The sequence below is a fragment of the Zingiber officinale genome, chromosome 4A (assembly GCF_018446385.1).
Source record: "Zingiber officinale cultivar Zhangliang chromosome 4A, Zo_v1.1, whole genome shotgun sequence".
Classification (NCBI taxonomy): domain Eukaryota; kingdom Viridiplantae; phylum Streptophyta; class Magnoliopsida; order Zingiberales; family Zingiberaceae; genus Zingiber; species Zingiber officinale.
In genome coordinates, this window is record NC_055992.1 from 28122953 (window position 1) to 28135417 (window position 12465).

The 12465-nt window shown below is 36.0% G+C and overlaps 1 non-coding gene across 1 annotated transcript; it reads right to left on the bottom strand.

Moving 5' to 3' along the window:
• Positions 1 to 1480: 1480 nt before the first annotated feature.
• Positions 1481 to 1586, bottom strand: LOC121974064. Its single transcript, XR_006109932.1, has one exon. It is a non-coding gene; the product is annotated as a small nucleolar RNA R71 (small nucleolar RNA).
• Between the last annotated feature and the right edge of the window lie 10879 nt (positions 1587 to 12465).

Genomic DNA, 12465 nt, shown 5'->3' on the forward strand with positions numbered 1-12465 from the left:
CCCTGTTTGTATCCATTCTTTCTTATGTGGATTGTTGTAATTAGGGTTTAATTACCATGCTTGATTGAATATTTGGATATCTTGTGGATCTTGTAGAGGTAATTCCTCATTCGATTTTCCGAGGGACGTACGTGACAGACATGCCCGTATAAGGACATTTGAGTGATGATCTTGAAGGTGAAATAGGGTTATTCAAGGGGGTATGATAGATAGTATACATTAATCTTTGTATCTTTATGCGGTTGATGAATTGTGAATTGCTATGTTGATTATCTGAGGGACGTTCGTGACAGGAACAAGCTCATGTAAGGACAACATAGATTCATACCTAATTGATCACATTTGGGTATAGATTTGAGTTCTAGGCCGATTGTCTATTGTAAAAGAGAACCAACAACCTTCTACAAATGATGGGCAATTGAGGAATAAGATTTGATAGATCATTTATATTGAATAACCTTACAAAGAAACCAAAACTCCTAGAACATCCCTTATCATTGCCCTTATTCTTGTTACTTATTCTTTTATATCTATCCTTACCTTTCATAGTTACACTTTGCTTTTGTGAACCAATTGATTAGTTGTTTAGCTAATTCGCGTTGAGGCATCTTTAGTGGTTATTCTAGTCCTTGTGGATACGATATATTTTATTATTACTTACGACATTTCCGTACACTTGCGGAGAGTTAACAAGTTTTTAGCGCCGTTGCCGGGGACTGTGCTATAACATTAGGGATTATCAATTGAGTTAGACTAAACATAACTTTTCTTTTCTTTTTATTCGCATAGTTGAATCTAATTTTTAGAATTCTGTTTTCATAACTTGTTCTTGTATTCTTTTCTACTTCTTGCTTGTTGCAATTCTAATTCCGCACTTTTAATTTTCTAACATTTTAATCTAATTTTTCTCTATTTTTCTTATCTTTAATTCAGTTTCTTTCTTCTTTCTTCTTTCTTTTGAACAACTATCATTTTGCAATCTTGTTCTTGTATATGCGAAGATCTAACTTTGCAAGAGAACTTCTTCCTCTAGACCTTGAGATAGACAGAATATTTCATAGAAGAAATATTCTGCAAAGACATTTAGAAGAACAAGAACATTCTATCATGGCTAATAGACCACTAAAGGATTATGCAGCACTTTACGCTAGGGGTTTTTGATCTAGTATTTCAAGACCTTCAGTTGAAGCAAACAATTTTGAGATCAAACCTGCAATTATATCTATGGTGCAGTAAAATCAGTTTGGTGGATGACCGCATGAGGACCCAAATCAACACTTGGAGGTCTTCTATGAGATATGCGACACAATGAAAATGAATGGTGTTCCTTCTGAGGGAGTGCACTTATTATTATTTGAGTTTTCTTTGAGAGATAGAGCTAATCAATGGTTAAACTCTTTGGGTCTAAATAGCATCACCACATGGGAGCAATGTGAGCAACAATTTCTTGACAAATTCTATCCACCAAGTAAAATGGCTCATATGAGGAATCTTATTGCAAGTTTCAAATAAGATGACTCAGAATCTTTATTTGAAGCTTGGGATAGATATAATAGTATGCTCAGACAATGCCCACACCATGGTTTGGAGAAGTGGTTAGTGTTACATACATTTTATAATGACATCAATTATCATACAAAGGTGTCCCTTGATTCAGCTGCTGGAGGGGCACTTATGAACAAGAGCTTGGATGACGCCGAAGAAATAATTGAAAGTGTGACACAAAATCACCATCAATGGGCTAATGAAAGAAGCGGTGGCTATTCTTGTGTGAACCCAACAACAAAAGCATTAGGGAAATTTGATGTTGATGCAATTACTTTATTGGCTGTAAAACTGGATTCTCTTACAAAGAAATTTGAGAATACGAGAGCTAGTTCAAGTACGGTCAATGCCATTGTTTCTTCTTGTGAAGTATGTGGAAGTTCTAAACATTTTAATGACTCATGTCCATTGGGAGCTATCACTGCACAAATTAATCAATTGGAACAATGTGATGCAATCATGGGGTGAACAATCAGAGGCAGAACAACCCATACTCAAGTACCTACAACCCCAGATGGAAAAGTCATCCTAATTTTTCTTACAGAAATAACCAAGATCAAGGACCATATATGGGGACAAGACCTAATTTCCAATCTAGGCAGCAGAGTTTTCAGCAACAATCTTCTCAAGGCTTTCTTATGTCTAAAATTGAAAAGATGTTTGAAGAAATTATCTCTAATCAGAATGAAATGAAGCAGGATATATTGAAGCTTACTCAGAGAATGAATAATTCTGAACGACATCAAAAGATTCAGGATAGCCATATTGCCCAATTAGCTTCCTCATCTTCTAGAGCACCAGGACAACTACCTAGTAAATCAGATGTTAATCCTATGGAGCATTGCAATAGAATTGAGCTTAGGAGCGGGCAGACCTTGGGAGATCCCCAAGTGACTGCTCCAAAAGGGATGCAAGTTGAAAAAGAGCTCTCTCCTCCAACACCAAATCAGATTCAAGATAATGAGAGTACCACTAAGGTTGAAGAGACTCTTCCACTTAACCAACAGAGTAAAGTTGTCCCTTTTCCTCAAAGACTTATTATGTTAAAGAAGGATGAAGAGTTAGGCAAATTCTTGGAGAAAATTAAAGAAATATGTATTGAAGTACCACTTATTGATGCAATTCTACAAATGCCCAAATTTGTCAAATTCTTGAAGGACATCATGTCAAATAAAAGAAGGAGAGGAGATATAGAGACCATAGTGTTGGTGCGGTTAGCACTAATGGTCTAACTCAGGTTTTGATGAATGACAAATCAGGTTAAGTTAGGTTTGTCGTTATCTAACACTCTGATCGAGTGTGCAGGATAAGTCCAGCTAGGTCGACGGGCTGACCGGATAGCTGGCGAGAAGTCCAAGCGGGTCGACGGGTTGACCGGACGCTTGGCGAGAAGTCTAGCTAGGTCGACGGGCTGACCGGATAGCTAGCGAGAAGTCTAGCTAGGTCGACGGGCTGACCGGATAGCTAGCAAGAAGTCCAGCTAGGTCGACGGGCTGACCGGATAGCTGGCAAGAAGTCCAGATGGGTCGAAGGGCTGACCGGACGTCTGGCAAGTAAGTGAGGTAAGTCATTGGAGGAGAGTGGCTGCGAGGACGCGTTCCCGGGAAGGGAACATTAGGCGTCGATCCGGCTTAGATCCATTTCGGATGTCTAAGTCGAGATCGTGACTAGATTCCGATGTCGGAAAGACGGAATCTAAGTCATACTAACTTATGCTAATTCATACTATTATGAATGTGCTAATAATCTGTTTTGCAGGATATATATTGCCTCGGACTAACTTTGTTTTGCAGGAAAAAGGAGATTTCTGGAACAAGGTGGTCCGGGCGCCCGGAAGGGATCCGAGCGCCCGGAAGGCAAATTATATCCAGCCGAGTCGTCGCCACGTGGAGCATCACAGTTTGTGCAGCTACGTCGCATTCCAGGCGCCCGGAACAGCATATAAAAGAAGCCCCAGGCAGGAGCTTCATCAACAATTCATCTGAGAACTCTTCTACTGCTGGTCTTGCTGCTCGACGTTCAGTGCGACGCCAACAACGCTCCGACAAAGTGCTCCTTCAGTTTTTTAATTTCCTTGTCGGTATTGCTTTATTTTCACTAGCATTTCCTGTATTCATTCTGTAATCATATTTCGATTTGTTAGTGATTGCCCAACGAAAGTGGTCAAGGACCACGGGCCTTCGAGTAGGAGTCGTCACAGGCTCCAAACGAAGTAAAAAACATTTGTGTCTATTTTACTTTTCCGCTGCGTTTATACTCTAAGTTTTCGAATCGATATTCACCCCCCTCTATCGAATCTAACGGTCCTACAAGTGGTATCAGCGCAGGTACCGCTCTGATTTGGTGCAACCACCAATCAGACTAGGGGTGAAATTTTTTCTTTTTCCGGTCTTCAGTTTTACACTCAAAACTCCAAACTGGTTTATAATTCTCTATAATTTTTTTTGCTAAATTGGTGCAACACCAATCTAGATTTTTTTTTATTTTCTCTACCCGCACTACTAATCCAAGACCAAGTCTTGGGATTTTTTTTTGGTTATTTATCTGTGTACAGGATGTCCCAACAAGAAGGCTTCAGCATAGTACGACCTTCACTTTTTAACGGGGACGATTTTCCGTACTAGAAGAAGCGCATGGAGGTCTACCTCAAAACAGACTTCGACCAGTGGATGAGCGTTACGAGGCCCTACAAAATTCCAGCAGATACTTCCGGGAATATACTGGATCCCGAAGACTGGACAACCGATTTGAAGAAGAAAGCATCAACAGAAAATAAAGCAATCAACACTCTACAGTGCGGATTAACAAGAGAAGAACTAAACAGAGTCGGTCCACACAAAAACGCTAAAGAGCTGTGGGACAAATTGATCGAGCTGCACGAGGGAACGAGCGACGCCAAGGTAACCAAACGAGACTTGCTCTTGAATAAAATTTTTAATATAAAAATGTAGGAAGGTGAATCAGCTCCACGCGAGGATCAAGGATATCCTCAACGGGCTTCATACGATAGGCCACCAGATGGATAATAGAGACTTAATAAGGTACGCATTAAACGCCTTTCCACGTAATAGTTTGTGGGCATCAATAGTGGATGCCTACAAAATTTCTAAGAATCTTTCTAAATTAAAATTAGATGAGCTTTTCTGTGAATTAGAATTACACGAACAAACTAATGCTGGAGCCGAGAAAGGTGTAGCTTTATTTGCAGGTTCCTCCAAAGAAAAGAAAAGCAAGCCTGAATTTGAAGAAGACTCCGACCAAGACTCCGAAGATGAAGAACACCTGGTGAACTTGGTAAGAAAAATGTTCACCAGGAGAAAGAGGAGCTTCAGCAAAAAGGATCTTCAAAAGATCAGTTCTCCTTCAGAACAAAAGAACGTGACTTGCTACGGCTGCAATAAAAGGGACACTACAAGAACGAATGCCCAAAACTGAAGTTCGACAAACCAAAGCCAACCAGAAAGAAGGCACTCAAAGCAACGTGGGACGACTCCTCGGACGAATCAGAGGAAGAAGAGCAGAAACATCAGAGCCACCTCGCACTGATGGCCCGCGAAGACGAAATAGAAGACGAGTCGGAAAATGAAGACGGGTCTGAACCCGAAACAAGCCACGAGTCCATACTCGTTTCCGAAGGCCCGAATGAGGTATATTTTAATTTAAACAAAATTTTTTTTAGAATTATTTCCTGTTTAAATAGTAAATTAACCAAAATAGAAAATAAAAACAAATCACTTCTTGAGGAAAATCAAAACCTCAAGGAACAAATAAAAAATTCAAATCCAACTCAAGATCTAACACTTGAGGAGGAGAATTTATCACTAAAAAATGAGATCAACAGTTTAAAAGGAATGTTAGAAAAATTCACAACAAGATTAAAAAATCTTGACTTAATCCTGAACAATCAAAAAGCATGTTATAATAAAACCGGACTCGGATACAAGTCAAACTCAAATAAAACTTTTAAGTCGTTAATAACTCAATACAAATCAACTAATCAAGCGTGGGTTCCGAAAGCGTGCTTAACCACGCAAGTAGGACTCAATCAATATTATATACCTAAAGAAAAAATACATTATATAAAATCAAATAAACCAAACCAAAATCCAAAATACAAACCTAAATCAAATTCAAAATCTAAACAGTTTAAAAATCAACAAAATTATCACCAAGTTAACCATGACTATAAAAAGAATCGACACAAGCCTAAAATCAAAATTTATTAAAGGCCAATAATTCAGGGGGAGGCTCCAGAATAGCTGACACCTCCAAAACTAACTTACCCGACAGGGTAACCCAAAATTTACCAACCTGGCAGGGTAATTAGGATTAGTTAAAAAGAGACCAAGTTTAACTTGAATCATGGTACTGGTGAAATTTTTGGATGATAGTACGTTAGGGAAGCTTGGGCATCGCATGTCTAGAAAGATATGGCTTCGATCTGGTGCATTTGGCCAAGTGGAACTGACCGAAGCTACCCTTAAATGAATCCTAACCAGTTAGACCAAGATTTAGTACTAAGTTCCGTGGATAGGACTATTCGGAAAACCTCGAAAGGTTAGTTACTTCTAATGATGTCCATGTGACTCACCAAGCTTAGAAGTTTATCCGAAGAATGCCTATTTGTGGAAACCAAAACTAAATCTGAATCTAACACACGTTAAACCAAAACTCTATAATTAAAAATACAATTTCATCTCACGAAATCATAGGATTCCCTGATTGATAATATAGATCGGGTGAGATGAATAAGGTTAAAATTTTAATTTTAAACTTAAAAATTAATTTCAAAATTAATTTTAAACTTAAAAATTAATTTCAAAATTTTAATTTTAAACTTAAAAATTAATTTCAAAATTTTAATTTTAAACTTAAAAAATTAATTTCAAAATTTTAATTTTAAACTTAAAAACTTAATTTCAAAATTTTAATTTTAAACTTAAAAATTAATTTCAAAATTTTAATTTTAAAATTAATTTCAAAATTTTAATTTTAAACTTAAAAATTAATTTCAAAATTTCAATTTTAAACTTAAAAATTAATTTCAAAATTTTAATTTTAAATATTAATTTCAAAATTTTAATTTTAAACTTAAAAATTAATTTCAAAATTTTAATTTTAAACTTAAAAAGTAATTTCAAAATTTTAATTTTAAACTTAAAAATTAATTTCAAAATTTTAATTTTAAACTTAAAAATTTAATTTCAAAATTTTAATTTTAAACTTTAAAATTTAATTTCAAAATTTTAATTTCAAACTTAAATTAATTTTACACTTAAGTAATGCATGCTCAAAAGACTAACTTTAAATCCTACTTACTGTAGGAAACCAAGTGGATTTTGGACAGTGGTTGCTCCAAACATATGACTGGAGATCACACCAAGTTCACTCAACTCACTTACAAAAGCCTAGGAACAGTTGCCTTTGGAAACAACGGCAAACTCAAGGTAATTGGTATAGGTAATATTGAATTAAAATTAGACTTTATAATTACAAATGTTTTACTTGTTGAAAATTTTAAATATAATCTTCTAAGTATAAGTCAATTGTGTGATACTAGGTATAAGGTCAAATTTCTATCTACAGAGTGTTTAATCAAACATCTAGATAATCCTACCATAAGCCTAAAAGGTTTTAGAAAAGACAACATCTATGCCATCAACCTAACCATTTCTTCCATTAAGTGTTATTTAACACAAAAAGAAGAAACTTGGTTATGGCATAGGAGGATGCCTCACACCAACTTTAGAAATATGAGTAAACTAAATGGACTTGTAAAAGGCTTACCAAAGCTACCTAACTTAGATTCAACTATATGTAATGCTTGTCAACAAGGCAAACAAACTAAATCAACCCACAAACAAACAAATCAACCACAAACTAACTCAATCTTAGAACTCCTACATTTAGACCTTTTTGACTCCCATGGAGTCAAATCTATAAATGGAAACTTATATTGCTTAGTAATTCTAGACGATTATTCTAGGTTTACTTGGGTAAAATTCTTAAAACATAAAGATGAAACTTTTGAAATTTTTACAAATTTTTGTAAACAGATTGAAAACGAAAAAGATATTAAAATTAAAAGAATTAGGAGTGATAACGGGGGAGAATTTAAAATCACAACTTTAACAATTTTTGTCTAGAAAACGGTTACCATCATGAGTTCTCATGCCCTAAAACCCCCCAACAAAATGGAATTGTAGAAAGAAAAAATAGAACCTTACTTGAAGCTTCTAGAACAATGTTAAATGAGTATAACCTACCTAAATACTTTTGGGCAGAAGCCGTTAGTACAGCCTGCTATGTACAGAACAGAACAACAATAAATAAAACTCATAACAAAACATTCTTCGAAATGTTTTATAATAAACAACCTAATATAAAATATTTTAAAGTATTTGGGTGCCCAGTCTTTATCTTAAATACAAGAGAACACTTAGGAAAATTCACCTCTAAAATTGAAAATGGAATTTTTGTAGGATATTCCCTAAATAGTAGAGGCTACAGAATTTACAATAAGGTTACCTTAAAAATTGAAGAAACTACTAATGTAAAATTTGAAGAAACTAAACAAGACATAGAACCTACACAAATACCTAAGTTTGTTCCAGAAACCAACCAAACTCTAAGTCATGAAGAAGAGGAACAACATCAAGAGAGTCAACCCCCTAGAACAATAAGGGTCAACCCAAATCATCCAATTGATCAAATAATCGGTGACCCAGACTTAAGAGTTCAAACCAGATCATCTTTTCGAAACCTAAGTCAAATTTCATTAATTTCAAAAATTGAACCCAAAACTATGGATGAATCCTTACTAGACCCAGATTGGATTATAGCTATGCAAGAAGAACTAGCCCAATTTGAGCGTAATAAGGTTTGGGACCTAGTCCCACCACCTAAGAATAAGAAAATAATAGAAACAAAATGGGTATTCAGAAACAAACTAAGTGAAACTGGGGAAATTACTAGAAATAAGGCTAGGCTGGTTGCCAAAGGATTTAGTCAAGTTGAAGGACTTGACTATGATGAAACATATGCCCCAGTAGCCAGATTAGAATCCATCAAAATGTTACTAAGTTATGCAGCCCATAAGGGATTCAAACTATACCAAATGGATGTTAAGTCTGCCTTTCTTAATGGACTAATTAAAGAAGAAGTTTATGTAGGTCAACCTCCTGGGTTTGAAAGTCTAGAACATCCTGATTATGTTTTTAAATTAAAGAAAGCACTATATGGACTTAAACAAGCACCCAGGGCATGGTATGAGAGGCTAACATCTTACTTAACATCTAAAGGATTCAAACAAGGTCAAATTGACCCAACCTTGTTTGTTAAATCATTAAATACAGACATATTTATTGCACAAATATATGTAGATGATATAATATTTGGCTTAACAAATTCAGAATTTTTAGAAGAATTTATTAATCTAATGGAAAAAGAATTTGAAATGAGCTTAGTGGGAAAATTAACCTATTTCTTAGGATTACAAATCAAACAAACAAATAAAGGAAATTATATTTATCAACATAAATACACCAAAGAATTACTTAAGAAATTCGGAATGGAAAATACAAAAGAAATAAAGACACCTATGGCAGTAAACACAATCTTAGACAGTGACCCAAATGGAAAACCAATTGATTTAAAACATTATAGAAGTGCAATAGGTAGCCTACTGTACTTAACTGCAAGCCGACCTGATATTTTATTTGCAGTTAGTATAATGCTAAGGAATCCCATTTGACACAAGTCAAAAGAATTTTTAGTTATCTTAAAGGAACAACAAATGTAGGAATCTGGTATCATAGGACAAATAATTTTGAACTAATAGGGTATTCTGACTCAGATTATGCTGGATGCAAATTAGACCGCAAAAGCACAAGTGGCGGATGCCAATTATTAGGTTCATCACTTGTTAGCTGGTTTAGTAGAAAGCAACATTGTGTTGCTCTATCTACAACTGAGTCAGAATACATAGCTATAGGCGAATGTGTTGCACAATTATTATGGATGATGCATACTCTAAAAGATTTCAACTTAAATATCACAAATGTAAAAGTATTAATTGACAATATAAGTTCAATTAACTTAACCAAGAATCCTGTGCATCATTCAAGAACCAAACATATTGAAATTAGGCACCACTTCATCAGGGATCATGTTACTAAAGGTGATATTGAACTCAAATACATTGAGTCCAAATCAAATTTAGCTGACATTTTTACAAAACCACTCCCTGAAAGTGAATTTAGCAACTTACGGCGACAATTAGGGATGTGCCTAATAGACTAGGATTTTTTTAAACTACTTTTAAAATATTTTTTTTAACTTATAAGTTAAAACTGTATGTTTTCAAAACTTTCCATTTTTAGATTTTCAAAAACAGCTTTGGCCTTAGACTAGTTTTGAATCCTTAGAAAGCATGTACCCATAGGTATAGTTTTTGAGCAACTCACCAACACCTTAGGTTTACCTTGCTTGTGTTTGACAAACATAGAAAGGGGTGAGATGCATAGGCAAATTGTCTGGACTTAAGATTCTTATTTCAGTGCATCAGCATAAGTCTGGACGTTAAATACAACTCAGATATTAATCAGATTAAGTTGATCAGTCAAGTCAACTTAATCTGACTAACCAAGTGAAAGCTACTATCTTCTGATAGTCAGTTAGTACCTAACTGGTTAGACAGCTGGTTAAATTTAAGTATCAAGTTCAGGGGGAGAGTTAACTAAAATTTGTGTGTTTGAAAAATGTTTTATGTTTACAAAAAGTTAAACTTAACTAAGTGTTTGAAAAACTTGGAAGATTAATTCCACCTAATTTTCAAACCTGATTTAAAAAGTTGACTATTAAACTTTACAAATTTAGCTTTTATCAAATTAGCCTTAAAAATTTATTTTGGCAAAATTTAATCTCACTTAATTTTTGCTTTGTTTTGAAAAAGTGAAAAGTAAAAGTAAATGTTACTTAAACCAAAAATTTTTTTTTGAAAAGTTGAAAAACCTAATTTAAAATTTTTTTTTACTTGGATTTTTTTTCTTGAATTTTTGAACCAAACTCAGATATTTTTCAAGATCAGCTGTTTTACAGTAACTCTACACTATGTGTACCCTTGTTTTTTTTTGATGAATGCCAAAGGGGGAGGGTTAGGTGGTTAAGTTAGAGCAACTAAATGCAAATTTGAAAAACCAACTTAAAAACCTCGAAAATCATGCTTGATTTTTGCATATATTTATCACTAACTTAACTAGGTTGTCATTCCATCAAAAAGGGGGAGATTGTTGGTGCGGTTAGCACTAACGGTCTAACTCAGGTTTTGATGAATGACAAATCAGGTTAAGTTAGGTTCGTCGTTATCTAACACTCTGATCGAGTGTGCAGGATAAGTCCAGCTAGGTCGACGGGCTGACCGGATAGCTGGCAAGAAGTCCAGACGGGTCGAAGGGCTGACCGGACGTCTGGCGAGAAGTCTAGCTAGGTCGACGGGCTGACCGGATAGCTAGCAAGAAGTCCAGCTAGGTCGACGGGCTGACCGGATAGCTGGCAAGAGTCCAGACGGGACGAAGGGCTGACCGGACGTCTGGCAGGTAAGTGAGGTAAGTCACTGGAGGGGAGTGGCTGCGAGGACGCGTTCCCGGGAAGGGAACATTAGGCGTCGATCCGGCTTAGATCCATTTCGGATGTCTAAGTCGAGATCGTGACTAGATTCCGGTCTCGGAAAGACGGAATCTAAGTCATACTAACTTATGCTAATTCATACTATTATGAATGTGCTAATAATATGTTTTGTAGGATATATATTGCCTCGGACTAACTTTGTTTTGCAGGAAAAAGGAGATCTTTGGAACAAGGTGGTCCGGGCGCCCGGAAGGGATCCGGGCGCCCGAAAGGCAAATTATATCCAGCCGAGTCGTCGCCACGTGGAGCATCACGGTTTGTGCAGCTACGTCGCATTCCAGGCGCCCGGAAGGGATCCAGGCGCCCGGAACAACATATAAAAGAAGCCCCACAATTCATCTGAGAACTCTTCTACTGCTGGTCTTGCTGCTCGACGTTCAGTGCGACGCCAACAACGCTCCGACAAAGTGCTCCTTCAGTTTTTTAATTTCCTTGTCGGTATTGCTTTATTTTCACTAGCATTTCCTGTATTCATTCTGTAATCATATTTTGATTTGTTAGTGATTGCCTAACGAAAGTGGTCAAGGACCACGGGCCTTCGAGTAGGAGTCGTCACAGGCTCCGAACGAAGTAAAAAACATTTGTGTCTATTTTACTTTTCCGCTGCGTTTATACTCTAAGTTTTCGAATCGATATTCACCCCCCCTCTATCGAATCTAACGGTCCTACACATAGCACTCACAGAGGAATGTAGTGCTCTTTTGGAAAAGAACATTTCCCCAAAGTTGAAGGATCCAAGAAGCTTCTATATTCCTTACAATATAGGAACTAAATTTATTGAGAAAGTTTTTTATGATTTGGGAGCAAGTGTTAGCCTCATTCCTTATTCTATTTGTAATAAATTAGGTCTCAAAAACTTTAAACTTACTACTATGACACTGCAACTTGCTGATCATTCCTATAGGTACCCTATGAGTATTATTGAAGATGTACCGGTAGAGGTAGGTGGTAGTATAATTCTCACAGATTTTGTTTTGTTAGACATGAAGGAGGACCCAAAAATTCCTATCATATTAGGAAGACCATTCCTTACTACAGCTGGAGCTATTATAGATGTTAAAAATCATAAACTTTCTTTGGTAATTGGTAAGGAACGGTTGGAATATAATTTATCTAATGCCTCTAACCATATCTCTTCTCTTTTAAATGCTTGTAGCAGGGCAAGCATTTACAAACTTGAGGAATGGAACTTCCATCCTCATGGGAGGCCACCAAATGAAGAGAATAATGTGG